The 21,210-nt window shown below is 39.9% G+C and overlaps 1 non-coding gene across 1 annotated transcript; it reads left to right on the top strand.

The window, feature by feature from the left end:
* The first annotated feature begins 20,158 nt into the window (after window positions 1–20,158).
* LOC131222084 (small nucleolar RNA R71) lies at window positions 20,159–20,265 on the top strand. The gene has a single exon (XR_009159792.1). It is a non-coding gene; the product is annotated as a small nucleolar RNA R71 (small nucleolar RNA).
* Window positions 20,266–21,210: the final 945 nt, after the last annotated feature.

Raw genomic sequence — 21,210 nt, forward strand, 5'->3', positions numbered from 1 at the left:
ACTGGAGTAATCCAAAACCTTTTCTTTAGTTCTAATTATATTCTCAACCCAATTCCCTTGTGGATCAATCTTCGTCTCACTGAGTTAAAACTACATTGCAACCTTACATTTGGGGTTGTCATCCTTTTGTATTGATTAAGTTTTTAGCATTGTTGTTGGGGATTTTGTGTTGAGAATACGTTAGGTTTAAATTAGGGACTAGTATTTTTCTAAAATTTTGTTCTAACCTAGAGTTTCTTTTTTTTTTTTTTTAGAATTTTTAGATTTCATAATTTTTAATTTGGATTTTTTTAGATTGTCTAGATTATTAACACCATTTTTATTTATTTTATTTTGTAGGATTTTGTTGATTCCAGTTGTCTTAGTCCGGTAACACCTTCTTCCCTCTTCCTAATTGCTTCTCTAGTTTTTGTTTTTGTTGTAGGATTTTAATTTCATAGGTTAGTTTTAGACTTTAGTTATTATATGTGTGGTTCACGCCCTAATGGGTAAGGGATCATACATCAAGACTTCTAAGTGAAGGAGGCTTGGTCAACGGGCTCTCACTCCATCGATGAGTTAGGAAACATCTAAATACTCATGAAATATTTAGAACCATGGCTAAAATAAAAATAATTTTTTATGAGAATGTTGCATAACACGCCACCAGTTAGGACGGTATGTGATGAGAATGAGGTACACAAAGTTCCACTAGTTCAAAGTTTACGTGATTATTTACAATTGGTGAAAATTGTTAGTGCACTTATTTGTGTACCTTTTTTGTCAATCACATGAATCAAGGAGTCTGTTGAGCCCTTAGAAGCTGAAGATCAAAGACACAAGAGGGCGTAGAGCATCAAGGAACAAAGAACATATATATGAGGTGCCTTGGTGACCCTTTCCCTTGACCAAAACAACCCTTAAATATCTAGATGATCATGGCTTAATAAGTAAACCTCGTTTGATCATCCCTTAGCTTTAAGAGCTTTATTGGAATATGGTAAGTAAAGATAAAAAATATGCTAAAATGTTATGAAATCATATGCCTAAAACAATAATTTTCAAGTGGTTCTTGATCCCATCAACAGGTTGTCGTTGAGACTTAATGAAATCAAAGTACCACTCGATCCGATCAAAGAATGAGTCCAACAACCAAACAGAGATAATTTTGAATTTTCTCGATAAGATCGACAGAGGGTTCGATCATATCAATAAAGCCGTTAACTAGATGTTTTATAACTAATGTAAATTTGTTATAAATGGGTATCTAGTTCTTGGGCAAAAGGATGGGTTTTTGGTGTAATAGAAGCTTAGGTGATTCCATGTTCCTATCACTCATCCTAAGCCTCTAAACAAATGAGTTCCAAGTCATCTTCTTCATATTAACACTCTTACGAGGATTCCAACCATTACCTTGAAGTTGAACTTAAACTCTACCATTTTTTAGAGTTTAGACCCAACCTCTGTTGGCATATCAAATTTCTAAACCCTTTAGAAGACCCATTTAGGGAAATCCCCTAGGATTATAATATTCAATCAGTTGTGGGAGATTCACCTAAACTCCCATCACCTTGGTCACTTCAAAGGAGCCCGCATGCAATGTGATTGATCTTACAGCAGAAGCTTTGGTAACACATTGGCATCAACGATTAAGGGGCACAAAAGGAGAGCTGATTACAACATGAGAGAGCATTGGTCAAGCAACCCAATTCAATGCATCAAAGGGGTTCAATTCGACAAGTAAATATCAATTAATGAGTGCATATTATCTTTCATTGTATAGGATTGAGGGTAAGATTTTATAACCCAAAATCGATAGGTTCTTACGTAAGACCTAAGATCTTGTGTAAGGCTGAATTCATCAGACATGAGTGTATACATATTAGTCTCCATGAGAGCCTCTGACTAGAGTAAACGCAGGTCCTTAGACTAGGACTGAGGTTGTTGGTTAGCCGATAAAAAACCAACTAAAGTCTATTACGAGAGTTTCTAATGGGAGTGTACACTAGATCTTTGTATAGGGCTGAAAAGGTTATAGGTGAACCTAATTTAAAACTTTCGATAGTGAAATTCAGTATACTCATGGATTGAGTGCATTCGCCGAGAGTGGAGTAAGGAAACTGAACCACTATACCTGCTTATGTTTAGGATTGTCTTTTGAGTACTTGTTTAATTATAGTTATGTGATTGATCAGTGAATTATATGTATGCATGATTAGATATATGGTAGGAGTTAATAATTAGCACATCCCATACACACATATACACTATCATATATAGACTAATTGCTTGAATGACATATTCATTGTAGTTTATATGATTAGACCCTCTAATGGCTTGGAAGCCTTAGAGTTAATTGCCTTACTTAGTTTAAATTGCCATACTATTTTAAGTAAGCAATTGTATGTTAATTGATAAAAATTTTATTTGGTCCTATTCACCCCCCATGTAAGACAAAACTGCCATTTCATAGCTCTGCCAAGCTTACATGTATAGCCGTGGTATATTATCCTACACCACATGCAATTTCAAGAACAAGCACGCCTTCTTGCATGCTTTTTCCAACTAATGCAGGAAACATGTATTTCAAACCATGGGTGATTCAATTATTGCCTAAATTTCAAGGACTTGATTCTAAAAGTCCATACCTACACCTTAAGGAGTTCGATGAGATTGTCACAACCTTGAATTTTAACAATGTCACCTAAGACATTATTACATTGAAACTGTTTTCATTCTCTTTAAAGGAGAGAGTCAAGTCATGAATCCACTCCTTGAGGCCTAAATATATCGGGACATGGGCTGAGATGACCCGGGAGTTCCTTAAAAAGTTCTTCTCGGTTCATAAAACCAACACTCCTAGGCTTAATATTATGAATTTCTCCCAAAAGGGGATGAGACCTTCCAGTATTGGGAACGGTTCAAAGACCTACCTGTGGGATCCCGGTCTTTTGCAACATCGCTCGTATGCACACGTGTCCCAACTCACACCGTTAGTAGACCATACACTGCACCCTAGTGCACTTATAAAACTCACCCAAGTGATTTGTTCTGGATGGTCTTGAGACCTCTATCATGTGGACCGTGTCGTTGTTGTGATCGCAATGGTGAAAACCGCCCATCAATCCAAGTCACCGTTAGTGAGATATGACCCATCGAATGCAAGGACCAAATTATGTATTTAGTAACATAAGAAACCTTTATTATGCTAGGCCTATTGGACTTGAGCCCATGTGGGCCTAAAGCCCACTTTTAGAACATGAAAATTACCAACAAATAGGACAATTGCTACATGACAAAATAAGAAGCTAGCATATATAAGACAAGCATTATAAGACAAAATTGGATTCTATCCAAAAACTCATTATTAACTCTCTCCCCATGCATTAGATACTAATCATGGCTCATGTCCACCTCATCATATATATGCATCCAGTGCATGTCTTGATCTATGCCACATCACTTCAAACCACCAATTGCAACACTTCACTTCATCATCCACCATGCATCACCTACAACACATAACCCTTATCCATCCTTTAGTCAATGCATGTCTAGATTTCTTTCACCTTGGCTAATGTATGCTTAGCACCATCTACCTCATCCATCCACTACCCATACCATACATCACATTCCACCTCACTTTTAGCACCAAATAGATCTAATAAACTTGCCACATCATCTTGCCACCTCAACCCCCAATTCCCTATATAAGAGTAGGAGCTCTCTTGTACTTATTCTTTTCCTATACTTAAAAAAATTTTGAGATTTTAGAGAGAGTGAGAGAGAGTGGGGCCAAGGTGTGGCCCACCATTGATCAAAGAGGGAGTAGACCACACATCATCATCCAACCATCCATCCATTGAGGTGAGTCTACACCCCTCCTTCCATCCTCCTCATCCTCTTCTTTCTTCCTCTTTTATTTTCTTGATATGTGTGGGCTCCATTGGTGTAGAGTTCTTGTGTGCATGTATTTATGACCACGGTGGTGAGCAAAGTGGCCCATGTCAGTATGGTCCACCATGATGAACATTATATCCACACCCTTCACATGTAATATTTTTATTTATTTTTACTTTTTTAAGTATCTCGCCAGAAAGTTCTAAAAATCATATAAAATCAACCATGCTAAGATCAGAGTTGAAACTTGGGAATAACATAAACTAACTCGAGACTAAATTTCGTAGTCATCCAATGATCCAATCATCCGTAACATCACATTTACTTAGCTGTTGTCCAGCAACACATGCAGGATTCCGATTTGCCTAAAATGGACCCATTTTTAACTCTCTTAATGAATGTATTAATAATATATGTTCTGTTGGATTTGTAGAAAATCGAAATAGCTTTCCAACGGTTTATAATAAGCCTCAATCGGAGTTCGAACGACTAAGATCTTGGCCTTATATGAAAGATGTATTTGGGAACTTGTTATGACCATTCTTGTGTGGGCCATATCTGTAATTCTAACGGTCAGATATATTTGATGTTTGCTCTTAACTTACTTGAGATAGTAAATAATCATATGTATGGTCCTATGATCAGATTCTTTCATGATAAAATTTAGAAAATTCTGAACCAACAGATACTTCCACAAGGATAAATCTTAAATTGTTTTGTATGGTCCAGATGGATCCAAGGCTCTGTATGGTTGGAAACCTTTTTACAGCCTAAATGATGTATTATTAAACCATCCATTGGATCAAATTTTCCAACAGAGAATCTGATCATAGAGATTTGAGTAATGTATTTCATGTGCTACTAGATATGTATGTTGGATATATGTTGTATTCATCCTCTTATTGACCCACTTGGGTGTGGGATCACTTGTGATTTACGCATTTTATTAGTTCATCCAATCTAGAAACCCATGTATATTTTTGTGTGTCTCTTATCTATGGTTTGCTAGCATGTGGGCCCTATTTGCTATTAAATCTATTTCATTTCCTTTGCACTTTCTGTTTGCAGAAAATTTCCAAGTACTTGACTGTATTGCATGTAGGCCTCTTTGACACCTTGTAGTAGGGTCCACACTCTGTAGGTAAGGGTCCCACTTTGGGGGATATTGTTTAGTCCTTATATAAGTGAGTTGGGATGTCCCACCTTTTTGTCAGGAATGATTCCCTAAGTGTTTGGAAATTGGGCCCTAAGTTGTGACAAACCCCATTTATGAAAATTGTCTGATTATTTGTGTTTTGTACCAACTTTGGGCCTCTATAGTGGACCACACACTGGAGATATGAGTAGGCCATCACTTGGAACCTTTAACCTATATAGATAAATAATATTTTACTTGAGCTAAATCAGACCCCACATGATTAGGGAGTGGATCCCAAAATGTGGTCAGGCATGGTTGTGCAAAAGATTATGTGTAGAAAATCAAAATACCTATGTTTATACCTATACCAAATATTATGTGTATACAACCAGTTGGTCCCAGTTTATAGTTTTTGAAGTACATATATAGTACAATCAAGGGCACCTGATGGGACACTGAAAGGTGGTCCCTTGCGATCTTGGGACATACTCAAAATCGGGCCAAAACTAATTCTAGACTGTGTTTCTTGCACATTTTCTCCAAGTACCCATGTTTGGGACATTACCGTAAATTATATACACCCGAACAATGAGGCCCACCTTATACATTTTAAAGCCCACACATAGATCTACCAGGTGGATCCTTCCTTTCACCAGATGTGAGTTCCATATGATCATAAATCTGAATTGAAGATGACTAGAAACTAACATTTGCGCAATAATCTGTTTGATGTAAAATTTATGTGGGGCCACGTCAATGGGGTCCATGACATTCCCAGAGCATTTAATGCAGCATCTAAACTCTGAAAAAAATAACTCTTAGATATTGTTGGGCTTAAAAACCTTAAGTGGGCTATCTAGTATGGGCCATGTAATGAGGTCCACTTGGCATGTTTTGTAAATGGGTGTTGTATAATTTGTAAAATATTTAGTGGACAGATCTTGTTATCCAAATGTTCTCTTAAGATATAGGTGGCCTTGGGCCCATCTAAATGATGCAACCCTAGGGCCCACACTAAGAGAAATCGTTGGGGAGTGAGAAGCCCACAATGGTAACCTTCATTGAGCCTGTTGGGCAGGCCCATTGCCTACTGGGGCAGCGTGCCTTTCATACTACCTTTAGTCAAGTAGACCACGCTTAGAGAAACCTATTTTACGATGCATAAACTAGATAATTGGGCTTTTTCTTAGTTTGTTGTGTATGTGGCTAGTGGGCCCAATATGATATATGTCATGAAAGATGTTAGCATATTTTCCTTTATGTAAGACCCATATCTTAGTCCGTACCATTCCGTAAGCTTTCGCGATCTTCTTCGTCTAATTCCGGCAACCCGCGACTTGTAATCAGTGTTTACGCACGACCCTAAGTCGCATCCTGTAGATCTGAGTTGACTTGACTCGAGACTTGTACCTTAATGACCGGGCCGTTGTCGTGGTTTTCGTGCCGTCTTGTGAATTCTGAGAGAATCTCTACCCAAACATCACATCAATCAATTAAGTACAAGTACACAACCCATCACTCTATTCCATCCCCAACTACACAACCCATCCCTGAAGTCAACTCTCTCTCTCTCTCCACCCATCCCTTCCTTACACCCATCACCCATTAGTCCACCCATCACCCATCATCTCTCTCTTACAACACCCTCTCTCTCTCTCATTCTCTAACTATTTTTCCCAAGAAACCAAGGGAGGTGACCATCCAAGCTCCAAGAGAACTTAGGAGTGGCCTACTTCCTATCCCCCAATCTCATCATCTGACCCTCCAAAATCAATCCCAACCATTGAATCTCATCCCTTGGAGCTCTAGAACACATTGGTGGAAGAAGAAGTCCAAGATCTAAGGTGGGGTGTTCATAACATTAGATCTTAATTTTTGATTTAGGGCCCACATGATTCGGGACCCATCTTGATGTGTACATTATATAATAGAGAGGAGCTCATTGTGGTGGAGTTCCTCTCCACCACATCGTCTCTCTCTCTCTCTCTCTCTCTCTCTCTCTCTCTCTCTCTCCCCCTGTTTGATGGCCCACCTTAACATGTGTATCATGTCCACGCAGTCCACTTGTGGGGCCCACCTTACTGCCTGTCCAGCGGGTAGGCCACTGCCTGTCCGTTTGGATAGGCCCGGATGAAGGAAAAACACAAATATTAGATGATCCAAAGCTTTGGTGGGCCACCACATGCACCCACCTTTGATGTATGTGGTGTACCTACATTGTCTAACAAGGGATGATGGTTCCCATGCAGCTCATAGCTGCTGTGGGCCTGACCTTGAGGTATGGGTTATATCCTAATCGTCCGTGGATCATGAACGGTGGGACTTGCTACATGTGTGGCAGTCCACACCATCCAGTCCACTGGACGAGGACCCCCACCGTGATAGATGTTTTTATCTGTGACGTCCATCAGTGGGGACCACAGTGATAGATGTGTTTTATCTACATCGTCTATTTGACGGTGTGACCCACCTTAATAGTGTGTGTGAGATCCACACTGTCCAGATCAGAGGATCCCATTTGATGTAAGTGTTTTATCCATGCCGTCCAGCATCTGGACGATGGGGATCTCACCTCACATATGTGTTTTATCCTCGACGTATGTCCGTTTTGCCAGATCATGGGCCCACCCTGATGTTGGGTCATCCAGACCATCCAGCAGAATGCGCTGCTGGAGGGCAAGACACAAATATTAGCTTATCCAAAACTCTGGTGGGCCACACCACGTGGCACCACCTTGATGTATATGTTTTATCTACACCGTCCATGGTGTATGGGTTTTATCCATATCATCCATCTGTATGGACCCCACATGAGGTATGTGAAATATCCATACTGTTCGTCCATTTTCCCATGGTCGTGGACCCACCCCACACGTGCTGTACGTGTGGGGGTGGGGTCCACCTTGATTTATGTATTCTATAGCCACATCATCCATCTGCTAAGGATGCTGGGCCCCTGATGCATTGGTTCTATATCTAGCCGTCCATCTATTTTGACGTGGGCCCACCCCACACGTGTTGCACGTGTGGGGGTGGGGGCCCACCTTGATGTATATATTTTGTATCCCCACCGTCCATTTCTGGATGGTGCTGTGGGACTCCACCATGATGAATGTGTACATCCAGCAGTCCGTCCAGGTCTGGACGCTGGATGCTGGTGTATTTCAAAAAAATAATAATAAATAAATAATAATAATATATTTAGCATGGGCCACACATGGGACCCACCTGATATGTAGGGGGATTGGCTGGTGTATGCTTACACCAGCCATATGGCTGCTATATTGACATCACAAGTTCTGTGGGTCCGATCATGATGTATGGGTCCTATTCACACCGTCTAGATGGTTGGACAGTGGGACCCACCGTTGATGTATATGTTCTATATCCACACCGTCTATCAGGTGGGCCACACTACAAAAATCAGTGGAGGATGATCATCTACCATTGAAACTCATTTGGGATCACAGAAGTTCTGGATCAATATGAAATTTGTTTTCCTCTTAATTCAGGTCTTTGTGACCTTATATATAGATTGGATGGAAATAAACATTATGGTGGGCCCTGTGAACTGTTTAACAGTGGAAATCATTATCTCTGTTGCTATTTGTGGTATGGTCTAGATGATCTTTCGATCACCATCTCCACTGTTATTTGTGGTATGGTCCAGATGATCTTGCGATATGATTCATTTTTTTAGGTAATGCTTTATAATGGTCCCCAAAAATAGATGAATGGTGTAGATAGTCCAGCTAGGATGGTGGGCCCACTTGATGTATATGAGGCCCACGTAACACAACTCATTTTGATGTATATGAGGCCCATTATAATGAACATGCGTCCCATCTTTAAGGCCCATTGTGATGTACATGAGGCCCATGGGATGTGGCCCATTATGATGTATGTGTGGTCCATGAGTGAGGCTCATGTGATGCAGTCCATTGTGATGTGTGTTAGGCCCATGTGATGCGGCCCATTGTGATGAGTGAGGCTTATGTGATATGGCCCATTATGATGTATATTAGGCTCATGAGATGCGGGCCATTGTGATGTGTATTAGGCACATATGATGCGGCCCATTGTAATGTATATTGAGGCCCAATGTGATCTATATGAGGCCCATGAGTGAGACCCATTGCGATGTATATGAAGCCCTTGTGTGAGGCCTATGGTGATGTATATGAGGCCCATTGTGATGTGTGATTCCATCAGGATGTATGTAATGATGTTTATGATGTCCATCCATGTTCTTAGTTGATATTAAATGGGCCATGCCTTAGGAGCAATGATGGTTTAATGTCCATATTGGAAAAGCAATGATGGTTAAATGTCCACATTGTAACTCTCCCTAGGGCCCATTGTTAAGCCCATTCTCATCTTCCCTTAATGTGCTAACCCAAACCGTTGGGCCCCCATTGATGATTATATTACCCATCTTTTCATTGATTAGGCTATCCCAATCCGTTGGGCCCCCATTTGATAATGATGCTTTCCACCATACCTTGTAGGACCACCCAAGCCTTAGAGCCCATGTTGTGTTCGCACCGAGCCTTCCATTGGGAATGTGGCCCACCTAGATGCATGTGTCTATCCAAGCTTAGTAACCCAAGCCCGAGGCCCACTTAGATGATGAGCAGGATCGTTTGTAGGGTTACGTAGTCCTGAATGTATGGATCCTACTAAGGGCCACCTTGTATTCATATTAGGCCCTCATAGGAAAGCCCAGTTGTCATGATAAAGGGAGTGAGGAAGCCCACTTGTTGTATACCCACTTAAGTCACCCCATGAGACATATCTTATCCTTGTATCTTGTTGCTAGGACCTCAGTGTCGCATATATATCATCCACACCATCCATTTACTTCATTGGGACAAGTGTGAGGCCTATCCTTGGCGCCACCACACCATCACCTCTTGTCGTAGATGGGAGAATATGTGGTACTAGATTTAATATATCCACCGTGTAGAGCCTATCTCGATGTATGGGTTAGACCAGCCATCTTTCCAGTGGACCCCGTCTTAGGATTTATCAATATTAGTGCTTTGGGAGGCTAATGTTAGTCTAACATAGGACATACCACATGGACTCTTATAGTTGTAAAAGGGGCGTGTCGTTTAGCTCCTACTCTTTGTATGTGGTATGCCGGTGATGGTCGATTATGGATTATTGTTGTTTGCCTTAGCAGATAATCATGCCTATGTACTTTATTACATCATGATACATGCCTATATGTATCATATATATGCTTTTATGAGGAGTGATTGATCATAGCATATGTCATTGGGTTGGTTTACTATGGGACTCCTTCTAAAATGGAGTTGCCCCACATGAGAGCGCGGTACACGCAGGTTTGATGCATGACTAGATGTTATGACTTATGTATCTCATAGTACCAGAGGACATAGCCTGAGTGAATATATATGACTCATTTTGTAATATGACCACCGTACGTCCTAATGACATCAGGGCCGTAGCCTTCACAGGCATACCGTAGATGGCCAGATGGGACATCGAAAATCTTCTTCTACATGGGGTGACATAGATGTCCCTGGGTGAAAATCCCTAAACCCTCTTAGTACCAAAGGATGCCCCAATGTCTAGACTAAGTGGATATATATGAGCGCATGAGAGCCGTATACCAGTAGGCTGCGTCTCCCACTATATCGTGGTCAGTTGGCAGGGAGTGTGGCCTTACCTGCCTGAGGGAGTAGGCAATGTTAGGCTGAGTCTGATCAGCTCATAAATGGGTCTACTATTGATGAGCTGGGCCGATATTGGTAGGCAGATAATGAGGTCTCTTCCACTTATCTAGTCGTGCGCTTGATGGAACGACAGGTGGTGTAGAATATACTAAACCCCGGTGATGATCTCAGAGATGTACGGTAATGATATATGGACTTACTGAGTAGGAGTCACATATTCAGTCATTCATTCATTCACTATTCACTCGGGCTGGTGGTGCGCAACTAATTTCTTATGTGTACCTTCGTGATGGCTAGGATTTTGGTTAGGGGCGCGTGACCAACCTGAGATCAGGGGTTTACTACATTGAGTCTGACTATCCAAATTTAGGTATGGGACTGGTTTGGAAAGAAGTCCCTTGTGATTGACTCCATAGCCTGCGATACTACGTACTATCATCCCGACTTCACACTCCAGCTTAGTCATTTCATTCGAACCATATATTACATTGCATCTTCAGCACATAGTATTTGGTTTACTATACTTCTGTATTGCATAGCCTGAATAAGGTTGATGGTATTATGGACTTGCCAAGATCTGCATATTGCATTACATGTGTGGCATATGACATTTTGGGTTGCCATGTTCCTGCATTTATATGGCCTAGATGAGGTTCATGGACTCGGTAGGATTTGTATATTACATTCATCCTTGGCATCTGATATTTGGCTTACTATGTCTCTGCATTGTATAGCTGATCTACATTGCTTCCTCAGTATATGATATTGGCTTATTATGTTTTTGCATTGCATAACCTAGAGAAGGCTGATGGTATTTATGGACTTACCGGCATATTTTCGCATTGCTCTGATATTGCATACTTGGCACTCACCTTGCACACACACTTACACCACCCTCTAAGCTTTCTATAAGCTTATGCATGATAGATGCATGCAGGTGTATTGAGCTTGGAGTGTGCAACTGCCTTCTGGAGCTTCAATTTTCGATATATGTATTTCCCTTTTAGCATTATATTCAAATATTTATATTAGTGGATATATGATGATGATGTTGCCTTTGTGATTTAGTTAAACTTGTGGTTATACTTCTTATGAGATAAATGTATGTTGAAAAATCCTCCTTGTAGGATCCCAGGATCGGAATCTAGCGTATGGACGCTGGAAGCTGAGAATGGGATACTACGGAAGCTGTCAGCACCGGATTCGGCGATCAAAAATTCTATGAGTCCGGCTTCCGAGTTTAGGGCGTGACACTTTACGTTTGAGATTGTGGATTGTTTCTAGTTAGTGGAATGTGTGGCGCTCACTTAGTTGTGGAACTAGATCAACAACATTGAAAACGTTGTGGTTGGACATTTATGCCCCTGGGTTGGCCTATTAGTTCACCAAGTGGGACTCACACTTGACCTATACGACCCCATGCCTTGCATGTAGTTTAAGTCCAGTGTGGAAGTCACACTAGGTAGGACGCACCTAGTGATGGGTGAGATGATGATACATGTATGTTAACATGATAATGATAATTGTGAGTTGTTGGTTGAAATGATAAATATGATTTAATGGATGGTGAATTATATCATATGCGTTGATGATGGATGAGTAATTATTTGTGTTACTTATGACATTTCTTATGTTAATCATGAAGTGAAAATGATCCTCATAGTAATGATGATGATATTATATATATATATATATATATATATATATATATATATATATATATATATATATATATATATATATATATATAATATATAAAATATGCATTGACTACCATGCTTGATATCCAAGTGATAATAATGCACGTATTGATTGTCGTGATGATAATGTGGATAAGATAACTATGTTTTTCTTGATGTATGGATGATGATAAATATGTGATGTTGGTGAACATAAGGATAACCTCATGCATGACAGACAACTAATGCCTAGGGCATGTATAATAATGATGGATGATGGCCATGATATTGATAATGCATGTGAATCCTTATATGCTATGTACTTTATGCACATGATTGCATGATACATGTTATAAGGATAAATTTGAAGTTGAATGATGTCTATGATAATGATGATATATGTTAGAACTTGTGTACCACCATAACCTATGCACCATATGTGAGTGTTATAGGAGCCCTGGTGGCCATTTGTTAAGTATTCACAAGAGGTATAGGGCCTCAGTGTGCTATTGAAGATACTTAAATATATGGACCCTCACGTCACATTGGCTATGCTTGTGTTCCGGCAGATTATTGTTTATATCTGATAGTCATGCTAGTGTACCTAGTCTAGTAGGACACACTGAGAATTTGCTTAGTATAACATCATGATACATGCCTAAACGCATCATTTGCATGCTTGTTATGAGGAGTGATTGATCATAACATGTGTCATTAGGGTGGTTGTTTATGGGACTCCCTGAGAGATGGAGTTGCCCCATATGAGCACGCAGTACGTGCAGGTTTGATGCATGACTGGATAGTATGACTCATGTATCTCGTATTTTGTATGACATGATCACTGTACGCCCTAGTGACATTAGGGCCGTAGCCTCTATAGGCATATCGTGAATGACAGGATTAGACACCAAAAATGTTTTGGTTCGAGACATGGAGCGCCATAGATGTCCCTGTGTGAAGTCCTTAAACCCTTATGGTACCAAGAGGATACTCTAACATTGAGACTGAGTGGATGCATGAGTACATGAGGGCCGTATACCAGTATGCCGCGTCTCCCACTATGTTATAGTCGGTTGGAAGGGGGTGTGGCCTTATCCGCCCGAGTGAGGGGGCTTTAAGCTAGGCTAAGTTTGACTAGCTCGTAAATGGGTCCGCTACCGATGTGCTGGATAGATATTGGCAGACTACTGCCAGGCGGGTAGTGAGGTCTCTTCCACTTGCATGGTTGTGCGTCTAGATGGGGCGGTGATCTGGTGTATAGTGTACTAGACCTCGGTGATATTCCAGAGATGAACTGTACTGATATGTGGATCTTGATGAGGACTGACATACTTGTGATTACATCTTGCATATGACATTGTCCTCGTAGGCTTTTCATTGCATAACATTGATATGACTGACAACATTATACTAGACCTTAGTAATATCCCAGAGATGTACGGTACTGATATTGTGACACCCCGTCATTGTTGCACACGTGGGCAGGCACACATGAGCGGACGCTAATGTGGGCGAGGTCTAAGGGCCTGCATGAGTTACTAGTGGTTGGCAGGTTACTGTGCTGGTAGGCTATTGTGCAAATAGTGGGGTGGAACCTTGTCCCACATCGAAAATGTTGTGGTGGTTGTATGTGGACTTACTGAGTAGGAGTTGCGTACTCAGCATCTGACTCATTCATTCATTCATTTATTATCCACTCGGTCTGGTAGTATGTAACTAAATCATTATGTATACCTTCACAATGGCCATGATTTTGGTTGGGTACGTGACCAACCTTAGATTAGGATTTTACCATATTGAGTCTAGCTATCCAAATTTAGGTATGGGACTGGTTTGGATAGAAGTCCCTTGTGATGAACCTCACAGCTTGCAATAACACGTATGTTCACTCCCCAAGTATAAGGTTGTGATGTAGTAATAAACTCGGTGAGACCAAGGTCGAATCCCATGGGACTGAAACCTGTACGTAATCTGAAACTAAGTAGAACTAGAACTAGACGAAGATGAAATCTAAATCGAGTGTAATTTGAGGAATAATGATGAAATAATTATCTAAAACCTAACGAATTTAGGGAAAGGAAACTAGGGATTTAGAGGATCCACTTGTAGAGATCAGGGAGATCTTATGCTTGTTTCAAGAATTCAACTGAACTTAGAGTCCCATCTTCATCCAGTGAAGGGTGTAACCATGGAAATCAAAACTAAACTTCCTTTGATCAAGTTTTCAAGAGATGAAAGGTATATGAATTAGAATGGATTCCATCACCAAACCATGCCTAGGAGATAAGGCAAACAACAGAATTAAACTAATTAACAACCAATCATAAGATGTATGAAGGTTAGGAAGGGTACCGTCATCCGACCATGCCTAGGAGATGATAGTGAACAATAGGGCTTGCTAACATCATAATCAAAATAAGGAAAGGGACATGCTTAAAGCTATTGCAGACCCATTGTAATTTGAGTCACAACAGGCCATTAAAAACTAAAAACATTCCCTTAATTAAACCAAAATCAACATCAGTTCAGTCTAAACAAAAGGCACAAGAAAAAAATTCTCCCATCACGCTACAAGCTTCACCTCTAAGCCCTAGCTAAGAGGTTTAGCCAAGCAACATGATTAGGCTAAATCCCTTAAAAATAATAATACAAAAAATAGTAATCAAAACTCTGAAATACTCTCTTTCTCTTGAATTATGCCTCCACGGCTGCTTCACACCAAGATGCCCAGTCTCCATGACTGCCTTCCCTTTTTATAAAGCTTTTCTGTCGGTGAAACACTCTCCGCAAGTTTGCTTATGTAAGGCCTCCTGCGTAACCCTGTTTACGCAGGGAGTTAGACGATGCACTCCATCCTTGCTGATCTTGCTGATCGGTGAAAGATCTTCTAGGGTTTGGTCTAGTTCCTCATCCCCACAAGATGGGTGGTGCAGATCTTCAATCCGATCCTGACAATGATCGTAAAAATGGCCCACAGTGACCGCATTTATCGGACGCAGAGCCTGCTGTGTAAACAGTTGCGTAGATGCTTGGTGGGACTTGTGATTGAAGTCTGTGGAGAAATCCACGCTGTCCACCGAATTCCTCTTGGAATTTCAGTCAGAAAAGTATGGTTTTGGATCGCCCTTTATGCGGCCCACTTGATCGATCTTACGACAATGATGCTGCCTTTGGAATGCTTGGGACACCGTTCTTGCTATCTTCTTAAAGTTTCAACACCTATTCCCTAGTAATATGGACCCTGGGATTATAACTGAAGGTTCAGATTGGACTTTCAAAACGTGATGATGGCCCACAAGTGAGGACCGCAGGTCCCTGTTTCAAATAGAGAACGACACTGCTGTTTTTGAATTGTAGTCGGTCAACACTATGTTGATCGACTTCACTTTCTTGGTGCACGGCGAGTGCACAGTCTCTATGCACTCCACTTATGTAAAGCGGGTCCCACCTTGATGTATATGCGAAATCTGCTCCATCCATCCATTTTTTCAGATCATTTAAGACGTTGAGTCGAAAATTGAAGCGTATCTAGTGATCAGGTGGGCCCTAAATCAGATATTCATGGGCTAATCTGTTTGTTAGCCTACTTTCACAATGATCCAATGGTTGAAATTCGACATGTACGGTTAATTTATGGTCCTTATACCATATATGAAGTTTCGAGCTGAACGGATGGTGAAAACTCTATGATCTTGCATTCTAGACGTCATTTAGGCCATTTCAGTTTCTCAATTTTCTTGGATCTCTGGCATGTAAATCTGTTGATCTTGGTCTCCTAGGGTCCGTCCCATGCTTTGGTGAATTCTGAGCATTAAATCTCAGCTTTTAGCACCCTGTTTGGGTCCAAGCTATCAAATGTACCTTGCATCACAAACACGATTAAATCGAACAGTTAAACAGTACCATGTTCATAAATCCAGGCAATAATTAGGGTCTAATATGCAATATTTAACCCTCAACACAACCCCCAACCAGCATCGTTCTAGTCCCGAGCAAAGTATGTGAAAAATACATTTAGACTTATAGGACGATTTTTATAAACTCGAATGATTTTTGAAAAACAATCCAGATCCTGGAATTCTAAGATTCGTGAATGTTGGGCATTACATTCCCCAAACTCATGTGCTCGGTATACTTCATAATCAAGATCAAAGTATTAATCCATCAATTTAAAAAAATTCTAAACATTAGGATCCATGAGTGTATAGTCTAATCTCGGCTTATCATTATTAAAATTTACTTCTCTATTTCAGGATATCATTGGTAACCAACAAGAGAATTTATGATAGTCAAGACTTAAACCAAAACTTGCCTCATAGATCATCTTTTCATTCTTCCAGCTTTTGATTTTTCATTAAAAGTAATGCCAAGAAGGGGAATCAAATCCTCACCTATAGGGAGCAATCCTATGGTGAAGACTATACACCCAACCCTTTTCAAATATCATCCATGGGGAATTAAATCTACACTTATAGGGAGCAAACCTATGGTGAAGATTATTTGCCCAACCCTTTCCAAAGGTATCTATTTTTATTTTTTTTAGCTAGGTATTTTCTTTTTCTTCAATTAATCATGACTGACAAATTTTTCAAGCTGGTTCCTTACATGCTTAGTGATTACCAAGTTAACCCTTCAATATCAAACTGAAACCTTAATGTGAAAGCGAGATGTGACATGTGAAATCATGACTCAATCAATATTTACAACTTCGAATTATGGATTAATAATTCAAACTTCACTGTGAAATCTAACAAATAGCTAAATGCAAGAGTCATAAATTACCAACGTCACTTATCTTGTAATTCTAAATCCAAGATGGCCATCAAAATCACTTCGAATTCACAAGAATTTTCAGAAAAATTTTAAAAAAATTTCATAATTTTTGCTGAAGACTAAGAAAGCACTAATTAAGTAACCTGACCTCCCACCCCCAACCTAAAATCTACATTGTCCTCAATGTAAAAGATATATGAGCATGTAATGCACATGGGATAACGAAAGTAAATAAGAAGTGATGGGAAGATAGTACCTGGACGAAGGAATCGAGAAAGACTTTTCAAGAGATTGTAGTGTGAGAGCAGGTCAGCACGAGAGTGAAAACATGAAAGCAAACTAACCTAATGGCATAAAACCGACTAACCTAGAACAACATAAAGTAAACTACCCTAGTCTTATGAAAGTAGTAAATTCTAATCCTTAACTGTGAAAGCATGAAAAATCTACTCAATCATGTATCCAGGTTCTTCTGTTGGCCAGTATCTTGGTAAATTTCTTAAAAGGTTTTTCAATAAGATCATCCAAAAGCTGGTTTTGCAGTAGGCTTAGATGTCCTGGAGTGTGAATGTCCAAAGAAATTGAGGGACCTCAGTATAAAGTTTTCTTTTAATCGTCTGAAGTGTCCAAAGTATATACGATTCACCTGTGGCAGATAAAATTTTGAAGTTAGTACACCATGATGAATCAGAGACTACAAGTAGATGAAATTCTAAAAATTTATAGCAGGTGGTGTAGTCTCAACACACACCGAAGTTTCACTCTTTAGTTCAATTTTCAGCTCCTCCTCCTTTAATGGTAAACATTCAGGATCTGGGGGAGGAGGTACTTCAAAATAAGGGTTCTCGGTCCGTGACAACTACTGAGGTATTGTCTTGTGAGGCATCCACTATTTTGTGTATCATGGGATCGTTTGAATCTACAAAGTGTGCCAAGCAATCATCCAAAGAGTCGAAGCATTCAGTTGAAAGGAGTTCATTCATCCTATCGAGATATGTGATGATATGTCCAATAACTCCTTTATCTTCTTCGAGAGTAGAAATGAGCATACTCTCTTGTTTGTTCTCAAGGTGAGATGAAATCACCACTGGGTATGTCTCTTCTTGACCTAAATGGGCATATTCTAAATCAGAGGGTAAAGGTTTTAGGTCAAGCTTCAGTGGCTTGAGGTTAAACGATAGAGGCACGACATCAGTTTGGGGTAATTCTTCAAATTGTGGCCTCCACTGGTTAACTTCAAGTACCGGTGCAGTATTAAGCAAGGCACACCTCTCCGTAATCATGTCATCATCCAAGTCATGGGAGTATGTCAGGCACGTCTCTAGAGGGTCAGAGGATAAGGTCAGAGGCATTCTATCTTCCATGAAAGAATCAATCATGTTAATGTCGTGGAAATCGTCATCATCCAATGAGTTTCTGCTATTATTGAAAAAGATGTTTGACTCCAATGTCATATTCCCGAAAGACATAATCATAACACCATTCCTGTAATTGATAATTGCGTTTGAAGTGGCAAGGAATGGACGACCAAGAATGACGGGAATCTGAGTGCTCATGTTATTGATGGGTTCAGTGTCCAAGATGATAAATCTACAGGGTAATAAAATCTATCGACCTGGACCAACACATCCTCAATTATCCCTCTTGGTGCACGAACAGAGCGATCAACAAGTTATAGTGTTGTTAGGGTGAGTTTTAATTCACCCAAACCTAACTGTTTGAATATTGAGTAGGGAATCAGATTGACGCTCGCTCCTAAGTCAAGAAGTGCGTGATCAATTCGATAGTCCCTGATTACACATGATATGGTTGGGCTACCGGGATCTTTGAATTTCTGCAGCACGTCTTGCTTCAGGATGGCACTCACTTTCTCAGTCAAGAAGATCTTCTTTTGAATACTCTGCCGTCGTTTGGTCATGCATAGGTCTTTCAGGGATTTGGCATATAAAGGTATTTGTTTTATGGCATCAAGTAGAAGAATGTTGACTTTCACTTGTTTCAACACCACTTGAATATCCTGAGAGTTAGAGAGGGATTTTGGTGCAACCAACTGTTGGGAAAATGGAGCAACTGGCTTCTTTAGAAGTTTTGGTTTTAATTTTTGTGGGGCATCACTAGATCTATCATTGTTGTCCTCTTCTGATTCTTGAGGCTTTTCGGGCCTAACCGGAAGGGTTTTATTAATAATCTTCCCACTCCTAAGAGTGGTGATGGATTCGGTGTGCTTCGTTTGATTTGAAGAGCTTGGGTTGCCAACTTCATATTGCAGCTTTGGATTAGGAAGAGGTTGAGCTAGGAGGCTCCCCTTAATTCCAATCGTATTTTCAGCCTTAAGTCCTTGTAATATTTTGTTAAGGTCTTGCAAGATTTGTAGCATACCCTGATTGAAAAGATCTTACTTTTCAAAATGTTTTAGAATTAGATCCTCTTGAGGTTTTTGTTGTTGTGAAGTTTGATTAAAGAAACCTTGAAGAGTAGTAGCTTGTCCATTTCTCCAATTGAAATTTGGATGATTTTTTCAACCAGGATTATATGTATTAGAGGTAGGTTCATTGAAAGGTCTTTGATAGTTATTTACGGTATTGGCTTGTTCATTCAACACTTCTCGAATGGCAGGTATTGTAGGACAATTTTCAGTTCTGTGAATGTTGCAATCACAGATGCCACAAATAATTTCATTAACCTTATCCTTCTTTCTTTCCATGGCCTCAAATTTTTTTATGAGATTACTCACTTTATAATTGAGATCATCCTCTTCTTTCAAGAGATACAATCTACCTTTCTCCTTAGATTAAGTCGGCCTAGACGTGATGTTCGAATTTTGGTAATGGTCCCATGATTGTGTTTTTTCAGCAAGGCTATCGAGGTAATCCCATACCTCATTGACATCTTTATTCATGAATTCTCCATTACACATTGTCTCGACCAATTGGCGCATGGAAGATGTCAGTCCATCATAGAAAAAGTTTATAATGCGCTATGTTTCAAAGCCGTGTTGTGGGCATGAACTAACAAGATCCTTGAACCTTTCCCAACATTGGAAGAATGTTTCATCCTCCTTTTGGGCAAAGTTCATGATTGCTTTTCTAAGGGTAATCGTTTTATGATGTGGAAAAAATTTCTTTATGAATTCCCTCTACATATCATTCCATGTGCCAAGGATCTAGGACGCAGTGAATGTAACCACATCTTAGCCTTCTCCTTCAAGGAAAATGGAAAGAGTTTCAGCCTGACTGTATCCTCAGATACATTAGGAAAGTATAAAGTGGTTATGATTTCATCGAACTCTTTTAAATGTAAGTATGAATTTTCTGATTCAAGCCCATGGAATTTAGGAAGGAGTTGGATAACAGCTGGCTTGATGTTCATACATCCTGTATTTTTATGAAAAATCATGCATGAGGGCGTACTCATCCCTGCCGATTGTAAATAATCTCATAAAGTACGAGGCGGGGGTGCTTGATGCACCTCATTCTCATCCTGAATGTCCTTCATCCTAGGTAGAGGGAGTTGATTTACGGCCATTACTTCAACTAACTTTGAGGATCTCGAGCGGTGTCTAATCCTACGATGGACAGTCAGCCCCTCAACTAATCCTCCTTCGGTCAAGAGACGTCGAGTATTATCACGAACCTACTTGGGCATAAAACACTCGCAGCCCCTAATTTAGATCCTAAATCTAGACCTAAGAGGAAGAATAGAAAGAAATTATAGAAATAAAGAGGAAAGATGGAAAAAAGTTACCGAATTCGAAGTCCTAAGTGAAGATCCTGCAAACCAAAACAAACCAAGTTAGTTTATAGAAGATAAAACCAAATCTAAAGGCTAGGGAAAGTAAGGAAATAAGGACGAAATTACCAAATTAGAAGATCTATCAAAAATCCTACGAGGTAGGAAAACAAGTTAGTTCTAAAAATCAATAAGAAAGAAAAATATAAAACTAAAGTTAGTAAAATCCTAATCTTAAATTACTTCTAAAATCAATTAATTTCAGAGAATCGTAGCCGTCAGTACCTGGCAACGGCGCCAAAAACTTATT

This window comes from Magnolia sinica, chromosome 12 (assembly GCF_029962835.1).
Source record: "Magnolia sinica isolate HGM2019 chromosome 12, MsV1, whole genome shotgun sequence".
Taxonomy (NCBI): Eukaryota; Viridiplantae; Streptophyta; class Magnoliopsida; order Magnoliales; family Magnoliaceae; genus Magnolia; species Magnolia sinica.